At 40.8% G+C, this 17,669-nt stretch overlaps 1 protein-coding gene across 1 annotated transcript in view; it reads right to left on the reverse strand.

Annotated features, from left to right (window-relative positions):
• Positions 1-3,712, reverse strand: part of flrt2 (fibronectin leucine rich transmembrane protein 2) — a 43,769-nt gene extending 40,057 nt beyond the window's left edge. The window contains exon 1 of the mRNA XM_085771763.1: positions 3,007-3,712. The gene's annotated coding sequence lies outside the window, so the exon portion shown is untranslated. The remainder of the gene's footprint in view (positions 1-3,006) is intronic.
• Positions 3,713-17,669: the final 13,957 nt, after the last annotated feature.

Genomic DNA, 17,669 nt, shown 5'->3' on the forward strand with positions numbered 1-17,669 from the left:
CTGAGCTCTGCCCCGGGGCCATGTCCAGCGCCAGACAACGTCTGATTCATGCCTTCACTTGGCCGCTGCGGTCAGCTGACTCTATAGTACAATAAGACCGGGATTGTTAAGGATTGATTCAATGTCCTACCAGGATGCTGATCAATTCTATTGTACTGAATGTGAGCCTGGAGAAGAAAGTAATTTAAGAGAGCAGCTGAATAATCAAAGAATAGGACGTTTTTTATTCCTAACATATCCTATATCATTATATATATACAGTACAAAATAAATCCAGACATACTGAGTCATTCCTAGTGTCAAAATAATGTCAGATGATTTTAATTCCTGCGACTAAATGACTTGAAATGGACAGTTTGAAACAGAGCCTGCTTCTTTCTTCCCCCTGCACTGTACCAAAACACATTCCAGCTGTCAAATACGTTCACTCTTGTCCCTCTATATAAAACCATTTTTGACTACCTGCCTGTCGCCTAAAGCAATTATAGGTGAAAGAGTTTACTTTCAGCACCTCAACCCCTGCACTCCACGAGGTGCATGTTGAGCTGTCAGCTGCACTGACACATTAGTGACATATTTTCAGGGCTGATGCGTGGAATTCGTAGTTGAGTTTGAAAGATTTTTAAATGTCACCTCACGCTGGCTCTGCTCCACTACTGCTATCTGAAAGCAGTCGTTACAACGTTAATTTATAGGATACCATTCTGTATGCGAATGAGATGAGACGATCTCACAAATGAGTGCTGCAGTGCTTTCAATGAATCAGTTAATTATATTTAGTATGAAATGTCTGCTTTGATGTCTTCAGATGTCTGTCTGACCAACAGGCCAATAAACCAAGCACATTCCCTTCATAGGAAAGCAGCACTTTGGCAATCGTGTTTGAAAAATGATGACTAACTGCAAATGATGAGCTCCACCTCCACCACATTAAAATAGTCCATGAGTAATATTTATCTAACAATTAGTATGTTTTGCTTTGCTTTAAATGAAGAAGTTTAAGTTGTTTCACATTGTTGTGTTGTTAGTTCTTAAATAAAGGTTCAGAAACTGACAGTTTTGTGTGATGCTGCATGCTCTTAATTAAGGTAACAGCTACAAAAGGCTGCACAGTCATATATTGCCATAGAGATAATATCAGAGCTTCTTAGGAAGTGGGAAAAGAAGTCAAAATAGTTAGCTACTGTATGGATACATATTTTAACAGTTAGCTAAGGTGGATAAGCTATTTAATAGTAATGGAAAACAGCTCCAACTCCATCTGCAATAGGAATAATCACATAGGAACAATGTAACACTATGGAGAACATCAAAATCACCTTAAAATTGACTGAAATAAATATATGTGAAATATGATGGGATGAGTGGGAACCACTGGTGTGATATACTGTAGCTCTGAGCTTTGACTTGTTTGTGTCCATTAAAGGTCCCATCTTGTATTAAGGCAGATTTTTGTATCTTTTTGATTATAAAGGAGGTTGAGGTTCTGTGTTATCACTGTGAAAGGATCAAAGTCAAATGGACACAGCATGTATTCAGGCACCGAGCCTTAAAAGAAGCGCTCAAGACTTCTGTAACTTTATGATGTCACAACAAAACAATCACCAGCTTCCTGTCTGCCCACCAGGACCCACCACCCAGCAGTGAAAGATTTGTTTTTTTTTTCTGGTGGTTCATTGAAATCTGCTGTATTTCCATTTGATCACTGGAAAGAAAAAAAAAAAAACAGTCGGCCAACAGAAGAGAGCATCAGATCCTCTCTTCACAAATGTCCTTCTATTGATCAACACTACAAACAACAGAGGGACCTTTAAACATTTGTTGTTTTCCAAGAGTAGGCTGATGTTCTTTTTTTCCACCATCTACAGAGAGCAGCGCTGCCACCTCTGTAAATAAAAGCATTTATTGGGGTAATTAAATGCTGGGTTATATGTTGAAGCTGGTGAGGTATGTGCTGTTTTTTTTCTCCAGAAGTGGTAATGTTTACTCATTAATCAGATCCATTGGCAGTCATGGTCTGGGATTTGGTGCGCTGGCTGGCGGTGTGTTAAATAAAACCTGTGAATAAAGCTTGTTTTTAAAGTGAGTGCATTCAGGGCAGCTTTTTCTGGCCCCACAAAAATATAATAAAAAACAAAAAGGCTTTTGATCATAGAGATGTCATTATTTCCCAGGAAGCGTGGTGTGTTTACCTGTGAGGAGCGATGGAGCACTTCACACCTATTTAAATAATGAGACCATTGCAAAAGATGTGAGAGATAATTGTTACTGTTTCACCTCAGACATTTTGAAAGTTATTGCAGGCAGCGCTCACAATTATTTCAAATTACCTTGTGCTAGGAGAGGAAGAGCAGGTTGCAGAGTCCAGCATGTAAACCTTCCACTCCTCCTGAATTTTAAAAACAGTCCCTGAGAGACAGGATGTGAATGTGCTCTTTTATTATGCTTTTAAAAAATAGTGTACTCAACCTTTTATTTAGTGTCTCCTGTAGGGCACCCATTAAAATCACTAACCCTGTTTAAACGTTTGCTTCAGAGGGATTTGTCACCCCAGAGGTTGACAAGACAAGAGCAAGAGGTCACGGGGAGACATGCCCAACAACAGGCAGTGAACTAGAAAGAAACATGGCAGCCATGAATAATGCATGGATGAAAGGTTTATCTAATGGCACTCTTAAAACTTTTAAAAGTTCATCCCTGCTTCCTGCTGGAGCTGCTCTTGGATAAAAAAGCTTCTTTCTCCAAACCAGCGCAGTCACCCTCTGAACTCAGCTTGAGAGAGACACTGATTGGTTTAATTATGTTTGCAGTGATTAAGCATCGTAGTGGTGCTCATCACAATATGAGCCATGAATCACAATCATTGTGAGATGTGACATTCAGGATGAAGTATTTTCTTTGCTAACAGTTTTTTTTTTTTTAACAACAGCTCCAAACTCTGCATCACACACACACACAGACACACACAGACACACACTGGAGGACAATTTAAAGGTGGACACTTACCGTCTTTGGACACTTGGTGGTCATGGCAAGGGGTCAGAGCAGAAGAGAGACTCAGAGAGAGTGGAGAGCACGACCTCGCTGCACTATACGCTCACATCTCAGCCGGACTCCCAGACAAGCAGGAACGAGACCGACGAGGCTCGTTAACTTGAAAGCGCCGATGGAGGTCGGCGGCCGGGCTCGCTGGAGTGTGTCAAGAGGAAGCTGCAGGCACCAGTCGCTCAGGACGCCGACAGACAGACAGACAAAAGCAGGGAGAAAATTCAAAGACGCCAGCAGTTTCTTCTTCCTCTTTCCTCCTCCTCGCTTTCTCTGGTGTAACTTAACCCCCCGAGGAGCCCCAGCGAGCAGACACACACACACACATACACACACACACACAGAGAGAACCAGTTCCAGACCTGTCCTGCACCAACGGCTGCCTCTCCCCCTTCTGTCTCCGTTTTCTCTCCTCTCTTGTTTTTTGGTATCATTTAACTCTTGATTCCGTGGCCCGGCGATGAGCTCACCGCGGGCTCAGGTTTCAGCGCCTTTAACTGGAATGCGAGGGCAGCGGTGCAGAGAGAGGCAGAGGTGCCGGGGAGGTCAAAGGCTACCGGGGTGGTGTGTGGAGGAACAGGAGAGGAGAGCGCTGTCCGTCATCTGGGGGGAGTTCCAGTAGGGGGATATCTGAGGGGCCTGGAGTGGCGAGAACAAAACAGGAGTTACAGGGGTCACGGGCTACGGATGTTGTGGGGCCAGACAACATTTGACAGCTCTGGAGGCTATGGACTTAAGGACACTGAGTACATTTACACGCTCAGATACACACACACACACAGACAACCTCTCTTAAGTGCCAGATTTATTGCTCACTTAGAGAGTGGGGTGTTTTCCTCAGGGGAAAAAACTTTTTTTTCTAACTTTTGTGGGGCACATTTTCAACAGACATGAGGCTGCTCAATGTGAATTACACAGGCAAAGTAAAATCAAAAATAGATTGACCTCAATCACAAGAATAATACTTTTGGTAACACTTTATTTGACGCCTATCTCTATAATGCATTATAAGCATACTTATAATGAGTTATAATGCAGTTATAGCACTGTATAACTATAGTTATAAACATTCATAAATGATCATAATGCTTTATAACAATAATCATAATGCACTATAAAGCTTTTTATCACGACTTATAAGGTTAGGTATTATAATACGTTATTACTGTTAATAACTCGTTGACAATGCCCACATCGATAATGTGTTATAAATATAGTTATAATGTGTTATAATTGTCTTATAAACGTGTATAACTATCATTATAAACACTCATAAATTATCAGAATGCTTCATAACAATAAGCATGACACATTATAGAGCATTGTATGATGGCTTATAAGATCAAGTATTATAATAGGGTTATAATGCTCTTTAATGTGTTGTGCTTATTGTTATAAAGCATTATGATCATTTGAGTGTTTATAATGATAATTATACATGTTTATAGGCCAATTATAACACATTATAACTATATATTTATAATGCATTATCGATGTGGGCATTGTCAGTGAGTTACTAACAATTATAACATAATACCTGACCTTATAAGTCAAGATAAAAAGCTTTATAGTGTATTATGATTATTGTTATAAAGCACTATGATCATTTATGAGTGTTTATACATAGTTATACAGTGCTATAACTGCATTATAACTCATAATAACTATGGTTATAATGCATTATAGAGATAGGCGTCAAATAAAGTGTTACCATACTTTTATATGCAAATCATACATTTGGTACGACTGGGAAATTATCTGCTAATGATAAAAAAAAACAGCATTGATGTAAAAAATAATTTAAATAAAAAAGACTCAGTGAAAGCAAGACCATAAAATGTATCTAGCAACAATTTAACAATAAATGAAATGAAAAAGATCACAATACAGGAGGTTTAAAGAGGTTTTCCAGATGTTCTCAATAAGGAAGGTTCCACAGTGCTCAGCGAGGAACCCTGATATGAAGTCTTATCCTCTACATGTCTCCTGTCCCCCTCATCTTTCTGTACAGCAGCCAGTTACACTCTAGCTGCTCTTCAGACTTGTGTCTCTGTGGGACATTTTTAGAATCATAACACTGCCAAGGTGTCTCTGAAGTAACCAGCAGGGCTGCTCCTGTTAACACTGGCTCTTCCCCTCAGACAGCAGAGTTAACATCACACAGCTCCCTCGAGAAAAAAACCTGTGGGATCTTTCTATTGGCTTTTGGATATTACTAGAGAAAGAGTTAGAATACTTTCACTCTTTGTTCAAGAGAATCTTCACAAAGGAACATGTAGCACTCATCTCAAGTGTTGGAATGTGAATTATGTGGATGGATCTAACATTAAACCAGTTGTTGTAGTCGACTGGAGTAGTTGTGTATTAGGAAACCATGAGACGTTTGCAACCAGCTACCATTTAAAGGAGCTATAATCATTTACATTCACAGGAAAAGAAAACAGTACAAAAAAGGAAATTGGCTCACAATAGAAAAAGCTAAAGAATTAAAAATAATAAAACAAGAAAAGTTACCCCCCAGGATATAATTCAGGCTTCAGGGTGGTTGCACACACCACATGAAATACAAATTACTCAATCCCAAATCTCTTTTTGTTCTTGAAAGATATATACAGGAAAGCAAGTTCCAATGGTTTGTCCTACCATTCAGTCAGTTACCACAGCTCAGTCAGTCAGTCCAAGGCAGCTCAGAGTTGCTTAGCATCAAATGCTCAGCGTGATGAATCCTGGTTTGGAGGCTCGCCGTCCTTGGACAGACTCCTCCGTCAATCACCACTCACCAGAGAACACATGCAAACAAAAGACCTGACCTGCTTAAAGCAGTCAGAGCAGGAACATCCGAGTTAAAATGAGTAGTATTATCTTAAGTGACGGCACTAGCAGTTTGCATTTCACTTCACATCTAAATGTCTCAACTCACCAAAGTAAAACCTGGCATATAGTCTATTGAGGTGAAATGTTTGTATAAAGTTGTAAAGCTAATCTTGCTGACTGTGGGTAGGCTATAGCCATATTAGGCGATATAGAAAGGAAAGGTTTGGATTATTTTATCTAAAATTTCCTTTCTTATGAGAAAAAAACAAAACATTTTCATAAATATAAGACGTATAGAACTACATGACAAACTACAGTCCACAAAACTGGTGAAAGTTTGGTAAATAAAGTGAAAATCACTTCAGGGCTTTTGTATGAGATTATTTACTTTAGCGAGGTGGTTATTCAATAAACTGGCAACAGTATGTTTGTTGTAACTGAGTCCGAAAAGTGTTGAACACACTGTTAACAGTAGTCATATGGTTTTTATTTGGTAGAAACTGCCGACTTCCAATGGAAACTGTTAACAGTTCTGTGGATTATCCAGAGTAACAGGGGCAGTGTTGCTGGAAAGAGGTGTTTGTGTTTGTTTGTATGTTTAAAAATGTATTTTTTTAATAACACTTTGAACACCACTTTTTCAGTCACGTTAACTATACAAGAAAGGAGGCTGAGATCTCAGTGACAGAAATAGGGGTGAATCAAGCCTTTAATTCAATTATTTGAGCCTATGCAGTGGTTTCATGTGACTGAGTTCACTCTGGGTTAGGAATTTGGTTCATGGAAAAATCATTCAATAGTTCATATAATATAATTTGCAAAGTTAGGATTCCAACCCATGTATATAATATATGGACATCCCAATACCAAGACTGATACCAATACTAAATACATTTTCATTACAGACTCTAGGTCCAGTTAGTTATACTAATAAAACTTTAAGTAGCTATATTATTATCACTTATAGATGATGTAGGGTTATATTAAACATATAGCTACTGTATGTTAACAATATACAGAAAAAATGTCGAAATGCAAATGTATCTGCTATGTTGATGTATGAAATTGCTCCAGTTTCTCATAGGTTTCATATGCAATTTTTACATATTTTATGTCTATGTAACTACATTTTTAAAGTTACATCTTTGTATATAACTATTCTTTTAGCTGTTATATATCAAAGCATATGGACAAAAAATCCACTTTTTGATTATGGTCATTTGAAAATGTCATACCACTCTAAACTGTAAAGCTGCAGCTTTACATTGACGTGCAAGTCTTACCAATCACTTGCACCTGTTTTGTAGTACGTTTGCCTCCATGAGGGGATGTAAATATATTGCAGGTATGTAATTACACAGTGTTTGTGCCACCTGTGTCCGTGCAGCAGCGGTGGCTAACTTGACAACACGAGCCAACTGCAAAAGAACAAGAGCAAATAACCAAGCGAGGCCTTTTAAAGATGCCATCGTCAAGACTTTGCCTCTGTAGTGCTGCAAAAATAACTGTGGCTGGTATATACGCGGCCTGGCATTTATTTGTTGATTACTTTGCCAGTCGACTCTCTGCTGTTTACTTCTCCCCCTCTCCTCTGCAGCCTCGGCTGGCTTTGAACTGCGGCTCCGCTGGCCCAGCGCTGCTCCAGCCGCTGGGAATGTGTGGTCTTTATTAAGGAGAGGAAGTGTGCGAATGAGCACTGCAGGCCCAACATCTCAGGAATCTTGATCCTTTTTCCCCTTGTGGCACTTTTCACAAGCGGGGCCAGCTAATCGCTTACACTGATAGCAGGGTTTCTGTATGAGGCCCTGGTTCTGGGAGAAAAGAGGCTGGGGGTGGTGGAGGCTCTCCCCCTCCTGGTTTGTGTAGTGTGCTGGGGAGTATAGGCTTGCATACTGTTTGTGCAGATGAGTGTCGAAGCGGGCACACCCTCTGCGGGCCTGTTCCCATGGGAACAGCAGTGATAGCGAACAGCTTGTTTTTGTGTTTTTTGGCAATGTTGCCACTGCTGGAATACTGACAGGCACTGGGGAGGTCTGATATGCAAAAACGTTGCCAGGTAGGCCCGATGCGAAAAGAATGTTTTCCCTTTGACTCTCTCCTCTGTGTTTTTGCATCCATGCTGAGTTATTTGGTCATACAGCTTTAGTGGAATTCAATGTTTTTCACCTTCATCGGTAGGCGATGTTGATCAAGCGGGGTTTATGTTTCAGCGCTAGTCGACGACACAAGCTGACAGGCTGAACTTGTTCTTGAGGGTTCACAATTCTCAGGTGGATCATGAGATCCGTTTTAGTCAAATGACTTCAGGTTAGTGTTACATGTCTCCCCACGCTTGGCCGACAGACACTTGGCTTTGGATTTGACCTTTCTGTGTCACAGAGGGAATTTTACACTACAAAAACAGGAAAATAAGTTTTTTTCAAAAAAATCTCCCCTTCCCATAAAGTTTCAAATGATAACATCACTGCACGGGTTAGCTGACTTCATTAGCATACTTGTAATTGTAAACCTCTTGCTCTTTCCTAAAAATAACCCCCCCCCCCCCCACCACTAGGAGGGTGAGGAACGGTGAAGTTTTAAAGCATATTTGCATTGGCACTGGATCAGCCAGCCGTGAGCGAGCGATGTGTTGCAAATGAAAGCAAAACTGTGCAAAATACTGACTTATCATTCTCTTTAAAAGGTCAATCTCAAACTGTGATGAAAATAAAATATGCTCCTGCAGCTTTATGAAAAGGAATACATGATTAATTTCGGACAAACACAATCAATCGCCATCTGTGTCCAGGAACAAAGAACAAACGTCTCCCGCTGACCTTCATACATCAAAGAGAGCTCCAAACCTACATTTTTTCAGCTATGTTTTTTCTTGCTCTGATAAATATTAGACACACACAGAGTAGGGGGAGAAAGCTCCAAACAAAATTAAAGTGTATGTTCATTGTGCAAACGACTGACTCACTTTATGGTGTTTGGCTTCCTAAATGAAAACATACCATGAAACCCTTCACCAGGCTTCTTGCTGAGAGGGAGCGAGCTGCACGGAGAGAAAGCCTCTCCTCTCCCGCCGCCCTCTCGCCTGGGACGGTTGGGTAATTACATCATTTGGAGATGGAATGAAAGCACTTTACAAGCGAAAGTAAGTGAAATGCTTTATTGCTCACGGAATTGCCAATTAAAAAGCAACACCTGGAACACAGAGGCCCCCGCGACACGGCTGAAACCAGTGGGTCCCCGGCTCCACAGAGGCCCCATGAGAATGTTTTTCTTTCCATCTATTTCACCCCCTCTTTTTTTTCTTTTTTAACCCCGTCTCTTATTTGTGAAAAGTTGCCGACAATGCACCTTCACACCGGCTTACATAGCCCATAAGTCACCAAAGCCTGACGTGCCTTTAAATGTATTAATAAAGCACATTTCCTGGGTAGAGCATATGGCACAGCTACAGTGTAAACCTGCTCAGGGCACGCTACTGAAAAAGAAAACAGTGGTGATTCTCTCCAGCACCCAGGCTACCCTAGTAGGTACCCCACCATCCAACACACACATCAAGACCAGACCGGTCCTGTCTGATCCCAGATGTGTTCCATGCTCAGGTCTGTTTTCCCCACAAGAAAGAAACAGGCTGAACTGAACAAATAGAAAGGTGGAGAAATGAAAGATGTCTTTCATAGTCTTTCACTGACCGACCGGTGTCAATGTGAGACTTAACTTGTAGTAGCTGGTCATCTCTTCATATGATTAAAATCTAGGGGAGGAACACTTGGATCTGTGCCCGTTTCTTCACAATGTGTATTTTGTGTTACTGTAGAAGTGTAAAAGATTTTAAATATAACAGTGGAAATGAATAACCAACATTTCAATTAGCAACATATGCCTCCTGTTGTTGAGGAGAATAAGAAATCAGTATCAGGGATGGCAGATAGGTTTCAAACCACTCAGTGACCTTCAAAACATAGAAGAACAGCTACGGTGCTGGGGTTGACATTCCGAGGTTTAGAACATAATACTCAATATTTTCTCTTCAACTCAGAGGTTAAATATTAATATGAATAGTGCCCAGTGAAATTCATTGACACCATTTACATCTAGAGACATTTTGATTATCAGGGAGTATATCAAATGTCAATGAAAGTAAGTAGTGAGAGGATCCTCTAGTCGTAACCACATAGACTTTTGTATTTCTCACACTGAGAACATTATGCAATAACAAACATAAATACATTGACAACTCTTATGTAATAATAAATACATCTCAGATTCAACATTTCAGGTGTAGTCACGTACTCTGTCCCCCCAAGCAGATAGGAGAGCTACCAAATGGTGAAGCTCAACTAGATCAAAATACAAATTATAAAAGGCACAGCAGACACAACATTTATCCCTCAAGTCGACAGGAAACTTCCATTGTCTCATACACAAGAATAAAAGGTGGAGGTCGAACTGTCTTCAAAAAACAAGTTCAAGGTTCCAGGAGAGCACAGTCTTGCACGCTGACAGCTCCCTGAGCCACAACAATGGGGCTTTGTAAATGATAACTGACAGTGACAATGTTAACACACTGATGCAACATGGCAGTAACATTTAGTGAGTATAGAAGTTTTTTTTTTTTTTTTTCCCTTTTTTTCCCAAAAGTTAATGCAAAGTGACTGCAAAGAGTACTGTGTCAGTCCATATTGTTGAGACTTCATGAAGGAGACAGTCAGTAAAAATGATCCTCTGGGACGTCCAGCAGTTGTTGAGATGTTTCAGTCAGGGCTAAACACTGGTAGTTTGGTTTAAAGAAAAGAACATACATCATGAAAAGTAGAATAAACTTTTCAACAAGTTTCTAAACAAATTAAAGCTCAAGAATATCTTTTTTGTGTGTCTTTTTTTGTGAATACAGTCTGTGCTTTTCATCTTCATCTTGGTTCTTTGCCCAAACAGTAGCTGACTGACACATTTGCCACACCCCTGCTGGAGTTCCTACTCTGCCCAACAACGGACTGTCACACCCACACAATATATCAACATCAGCCTATGCTGCCATGACGACACCAGTGACAACGATGCTGACAGGCGGTGCCATCGCGACAGCAGTCATAGGCACACATTTGCAGTGTCAGGCAGGAGCCTCTATTTACTTTGCAAACGTCTGTACCAGCGGTGGTGGCTGATTACTTTTGAGCCTTGACTGACACAGTCTTATGGAAAATAAATTGGCAGAATCAGACTTGATGCATGGAATATCACTTATGATACTGGTTTGGTCCCTGAGGAGAGACATGAAAGGGGAAGGATACTCGACGATAAGATGTATTGTCATGAATAAGAGTGAAAGGGATGGGTAAGACCCTGATTAGGGCGCATAGCCCCTTTGTAGCTGCAGTCAAAGTGCCTCTTGCAAATTCAGAGCTAGCAGCCAAGGATAATGTGCCACTTATGTCCAAATAATGGCTGCTGTGCTTTGCACATCCTTATAAGATCCTGGCTACACAGTTTACCAAGTCCAATGTTATCACTTCTTAAGCCTGCATAGATTTCAGGGGTTTATAAAAAAGCACAGTGTCACGTTTCCGCATTCTCTTTCATTAAATAGCGCTTGGGGTAGAAGCTCTTTCATGCGTGGTTTACGTCAAGTATTTGTACAGTGACTGGTTAAAGGCAATTCCTGTGCTCAGCTTTATAATTGTGGGAAGAGAGGTCTCAGCTCAGCTGAAATACAAGAATTGTAAGAGGAGCTTATCTTTTGATGAGCCGTGTGAGGACTCTATTGCCTAAAACCCTAAGGATGACACATAAGCAGCTGAGGCTAGTGTCTGAGAAACCTGAAATCTACAGTAGCTTGAAGTAAGTGTTAGCATGCTTACTATACCATATGTTAACCATACACAAGCAGGTGCATGAATGGGTGTGACTTAGATTGCTTAAAGGAGGTAACATCTGTGTTTAGAGGAAGCAATTTATGTGTGCATACTTCTTTAGAGGGAACAATTTGTACTTGTAGAAACTTCTTGCTAATGTTGTCACACTCTCAGGATCTGAACTCAGAAACTTCATCAAATGTCATAAACTGTTGCAGCCATTTGTTTTTGCCGTTAAACCCCCCCCACACGCTGCCTCTCATTGGAACAAAAAGAACCAAAGTGACCTAAGTCCATAACGCCTTGATACATAACCCCTGTGCTTTGAGCACGCATGGCTCTAATGCACCACCTGTAGCACCACAGCCTGTGCCAGCATGGCAAACTCAGGAGTTATATCCATTTTGACTTGCTGAAATATTCATTGGCACACCTTAGGTGCACCAGAGGAGGAGTATAATGTGTCAAATAAGGATACAGCAGCAGTTTTTGCCAAATTTCTTGGAAATGGAGGCTAATGGCAGCGAATAATCATTAAAGTGGACATCGAATGTTAGTATGTGTACAAATAAAGAAAAAGAAGGACTATGTTTAAGATACAGATATAGAAAAATGCATTTCACAGGATTTAAGACTTTTAAGAATGTCTTTAACAATTCATACAAATATGCACCATAGATACACTGAAATAGGCAGTGTATGTTTCATAAGGCCAACATCCACTATTTGGTTTTACTTAATTAGAGAGAGGGTCAGGAAGACCATGGCTCCAACTCATTACTTCATCCCTTATCTACTGGATACGGTCTCTCATCCATTCAAGTTACATGTAAGATGAGCTATAACAAAACTCACTGCATATACAGTACTCTTGGGTGAGTGAATCTTACTTATCATGCAGGGATTTAAGTAAAATTGTGTTTTACTTGTTAGCTATGACTCATGTATTCTTATCTCCAACGTGCACAAAAGCACAGTCAAGTGTAAGGTCCATGTATCTGTAGAGAAAATCTGCAGAGTTTGTCTGAGAAGCAGCACAGAACACTGACTTCATTCCTTGGATGGAAATTCTGTTATTTTTTGAGTGTTTGCCATCATTTTTATTGGTAATAGTAGCATTGTACTAACCAAGTTCATCTCTGAGTTTTGGGAGCATGTGAACATCAACAAAAGAAAATTAAAATGCTCCACAAGCAATCAGAAGATTCAAAGGTTAGCCATATTTGTGAGAAAACACACTCGACAAGATTTCTTCTCAGCACAAACTCAATATGCTTTGTAGAAAACTGTTTTTAAATGGGATTTGATGCATTCTCCAGATGGATGTCAGTAATCAAATGGTGAGGAAGAAAGTCCAGCAAGATGGTGCCATGTGTTATAAGCATTAATTTGAGGTTAAAAGGCCAGTCTCCTCATTGATATTTCATTTATAGTGTCCCTCTCCTATCAATGGCATTATAAGTGGCAATATAAGATAGTTCCATTTCTCTAAATAAATAAAACACACGATTCCCAGGTCTTAGTCCACAGACAAATGCACACCATCCATAGAAAGCCTCAGGACCTGTATAACATTGTGATGTCACAACAAAGCAGTCACCACTCTCGGCCATGCTTAAGCCCCGCCCACCTGGACCGACCATCCAACCTTGCAGGATTTTGTTTCTCTGAGTGTTTACTTGAAATCTGCTGCATTCTCAGCCAATCACATTGGTTCACCAACCTGTTGTTCCTAGAGCTCAAGAGAGAAGCCTGTGAGAGCAGAGGTAAAACTACAATGAGATGACTTTTTGGTTCTTAAAATAATAATAAAAAATCTTCATATGGATCAAGGCTTCAACTATAGCAGCAGGAATGTGTAAAATATGGGACCTTGGCACATGCTTTCTGCATGACTAAGTCTGTTCCCATTGTACTTTGTCACATTTGTTTTACTGCTGCATCTTCTTTTCCACCTCAGCAACCACGCTTTAAACCCATTTAGACTTGTTTTCAAATGTCTGGAGTTTCCACTCAGGTGTTTTTATTCACAAACTGAGAATACAGATAATTGATGTGATGACTTAACTGGGACAAAACCATGATTCATATCCTAACACCTGTGTTTTTCCTGCTATAAGTCTAAATGTCTGCAATAAAAGGCCTACTTTTTCCTCACACTTTTGCTGCCTTGTGGCCTATTAAATGAACTGATTTAGATCATATTATTAAATGTAGGTTGTTTAAACCTATCAGATGTTTTCACTGCTTTTTGACTTTGCTGTGCAGTCTCGCCGTGAAGTAGTTACATAACCAAAGAGAACGACATATGGAATAAAACCATGGCCTGCATACACAATACATCTAAATGTTGAAATGGTCTTGCTAAGGTTTGTTTTGACATACACTCAATTTCAACAACAATTTCTAAAATTAGAATTTCCCATAAAATCCTTAATTGTATTGAGACAAGTTCAAACAAAACAATCCTGTTAATTCTGCATCAAACTGTATCAATATCTCACAGTCTTTTTCTTCACAGTGCCGCCTGGATACAACTCACAATCCACCTGGTGTGTCCTGTCCAAATGTTTATCTCTTTCTTCATTTGTTCAGCTGTCTTGTCATCTCTGCAGACTCTCCTTAAAACACACACACTCACAGCCGGCACAAAGAGTACACAGAGCACATCATTTTGAAGGCGAGCGAGAAACTCGTAACACACACAGCAGGTTGCATGATTGAGCGAAACATAAAGGCAGAGTGAAACTCTTCCAGGAGTGTCACTTCAGAGATGCAGGGTGATTTACATTTGAGAAAAACAACTTTACAGGAAACTCCACCTTCATGTGGCATACTCTCTGCTTCATTTTAACCAGACCCAAGCTGCGTGGACACCGCAACACTCCAAACAGCAAACAGAAAGATGAGGGAAAAAGTGGCTTTGGCTGTAGATGAGTGTCATCATTACAGAGTGAGCAAGTTCCTGTGAAGTGCAGCTAGAGGTTTTGAGATATTTCAAGACAAAGGTCATCCACTAAATGACTCCCTCTCTCACATCCACTTGTGTCTGTAAACATTCAAAGCAGCAGAGAATTTTCCATCACCTGACACCACTAAGGTTGATTTTATGTAAACACATCCTGGGAAAGTACGAACAAACTGAATACCATCCAGTTTCTCTGTTTTCTTACTGCTGTAAAGTCGAACTCACATCTCGGAAATTCACCCTGTCCACATGCACACATGCATACCTGACCCATACCAGGAAAGAACAATGCGAACTGAGAGCTTTTGTTACTGAAACATGCAGCCTGCACGGTACATGCAGTGTTCTCATTGCATGCATTACATAGTAGTTTCAGTGATGGCATGTTTATAGCTGCAGTTTAGGCTAAATGTGATTTTAGGTCAGCCTTATAGATCTTAGGAAGAGCAATGTGAGTGAAGTGCTGATCCCGTACCTCCTGCAAACATTGTTTTGCCATTTGGCTCTGTGCCTGTCGTCCGACATGCTCCGTGTCCCATGTTTCCACGGCTCGATAGACAGGCGACCTCATGTCCCCCCCCCACTCACCTCCCCCGCGCTTCTCCTCTCCTCCTAGTACTGTACACCCACCCTGGGTTTGGCACCACCAGCTGTTGAATGCATCAGGCCTCAAAATGGCTCCTCAGCTGCTGCTGTGGCACACAGAGAGAAGCCTGACAGACTGAGCAGCTGCTGGGCTGAAACGGGGCAAGGTCACTCTCTCAGAATGAAATTTTAGCACTACTACCTGCTAAAACACTCTGTGGTGGCAGGATTATCCCACAGTTCCAGATGAGAAGGGTTAGAATAATCATTTTTGGGGAGGTACTTTGAACCAAATACATCTTTCATAGCAAATTTCACACAGTAGTTCAAATAGTTTTGTCAATATCTGCATCCACAACCATTGTGCCTTTGGTTATTCCAATGAATCAAACGGATGTCACCTAGTATCTCCATTCTACTCCATTACCACTTTTTTGTAATTGGATTAACATCATTTGTAATCAGATTGATGTAATTATGCTACATGGAATTTGTCACTCCACAATCCTGTTAACGGCTGCGGCAGTGAGGAGATAAAGAGCTGGCAGCTGATTTATTGTTGCTGTTCACACATAGTGAACATCGCCCTGTGGCATTATACCACTCTACCACTCCCATATTAGAGTCTTAAAGGATGGATGTGTCTTAAAAACCAATCAGTGGTGTCAGTTCATGGAACATGTGGCATGAAGCAGTTTGATGTCAATTGCTGTTCGTCGATTTTCCCCGAGGGTGAAGCTACAAGTCAGGTTGGGTGTGCTCAGTTGGTGGAAAGATTAGTGATTTCCAACCGGGTCACCCATGGGAGTACTACTGCAGCTGCCAGGGGGTACGTGGAAATGTTGCGGTGACTCAGCTTAATTGAGAAAGTAGACATTATGCTTCGATTAACTGTAGTTTTTTGTTGGGGAGAAAAATATCTCCAAACAGGATTAGCAATTGGCAGGGGTGGAAAGTAACGAGTTACATTTACTCAAGTTACTGTAGCTTTTTTGTGTACTTGTACTTTTTTGAGTAATTTTTAAAATCAGTACTTTTACTTTTACTTGAGTACATATTGTTGGAAGAAATTTACTTAGTTACATTTTAAATAGCTTAAGTTACAAAGTAAAAAATATATGAACTTGCACTGCGTCTGTGTGGGTTGTCAAAAGTAGCTACGCCGCTGCCGCCTCTCTCTCTCTCTCTCTCTCTCTCTCTCTCTCTCTCTGTGTGTCCCTTCACAGACGCACACAGCAGCAGCAGGTACACACCTCTCTCCCCCTCACCGGCGCTACGTGAGTTTGTGCAACAGGGCTCGTCGCTATGTTGTCGTCTTAATATTAGCCATTAGCCACAGCTAGCAGTTAAAAGCTGACGTTATAATGATTAAAGACAACGTTATCAGGCATGTCCATCTATTCGGCTACGTTTACAGTGACCAAACGTCCTCTTTTGCCCGGACATGTCCACTTCTCACGTCCTGTCCGGGGCGTCCGGGCTTTTTTTTTTTATGAACTCATGAACATGTCCGACCGGCTGTGTTCGGTAATGGGACCGCTGACCCTGCCAGATTAAATGACTAGACACACCGGGGCTGAAGGCCGGACCGGCGGTCCGTTGAGTTAAATGTAGGAGCCCAGTCAGATCCATGGCCATGCTCAGAGAAACAGACAAGCAGCCCACTGCTTCAGAGCAGTTACAGTAAAGAGGCAAGTAAGTGTGTGTGTGTGTGTGTGTGTGTGTGTGTGTGAGTGAGAGAGAGAGAACCTACAGTAAAATACCCCTCCCCCCTTCCTTGAGAGCAGACAGTAAAGACAGTAAAAAAAAAAACAGGTGTGTGTGAGTGAAAGAGGGAGAGAGAGATTTTTCTTTTCTTTTTTTATCCGTATTGAAAATGGTATTGAGTATCGAATATTTTCCTTAATATCGATATTGAGTTGAAAATTTTAGTAGGCAATCATGATCATGATCGTGACAACCTTAGGCCAGTAACTGTAACTGTCCATCTGATTGGCTCTGGACAACTGCAGTGTCAGAAGGTCAGAATCAAGTTGGTGCCACAGGAGCTAAAAGATGATGGAGACCAGTGTATCGATGGAGAAGGGACACATTTGAAACATAGAGACATGCACGGAGAATGTTAGGCCAATCTCTGGCCATTATAGCGCCCTGCCAAAAAAAAGTAACTAAGTAACTTTTACTCTGAGTAAATTTTAAATGAACTACTTTTTACTTTTACTTGAGTAGATTTTTACACCAGTACTTTTACTTTTACTTGAGTAAAATTTCATCAAGGTAACAGTACTTTTACTTGAGTAGATTTTTTTGGTACTCTTTCCACCCCTGGCAATTGGTCAAGACAGTACTACATACCTTACTGACCTGACCCCTGCCAATGCCCTTAAGCCATATGCTGCCATATAAAGTTT

The sequence above is a fragment of the Trachurus japonicus genome, chromosome 24 (assembly GCF_045865225.1).
Source record: "Trachurus japonicus isolate A0001 chromosome 24, Traja_1.0".
In the NCBI taxonomy this organism is placed as follows: Eukaryota; Metazoa; Chordata; class Actinopteri; order Carangiformes; family Carangidae; genus Trachurus; species Trachurus japonicus.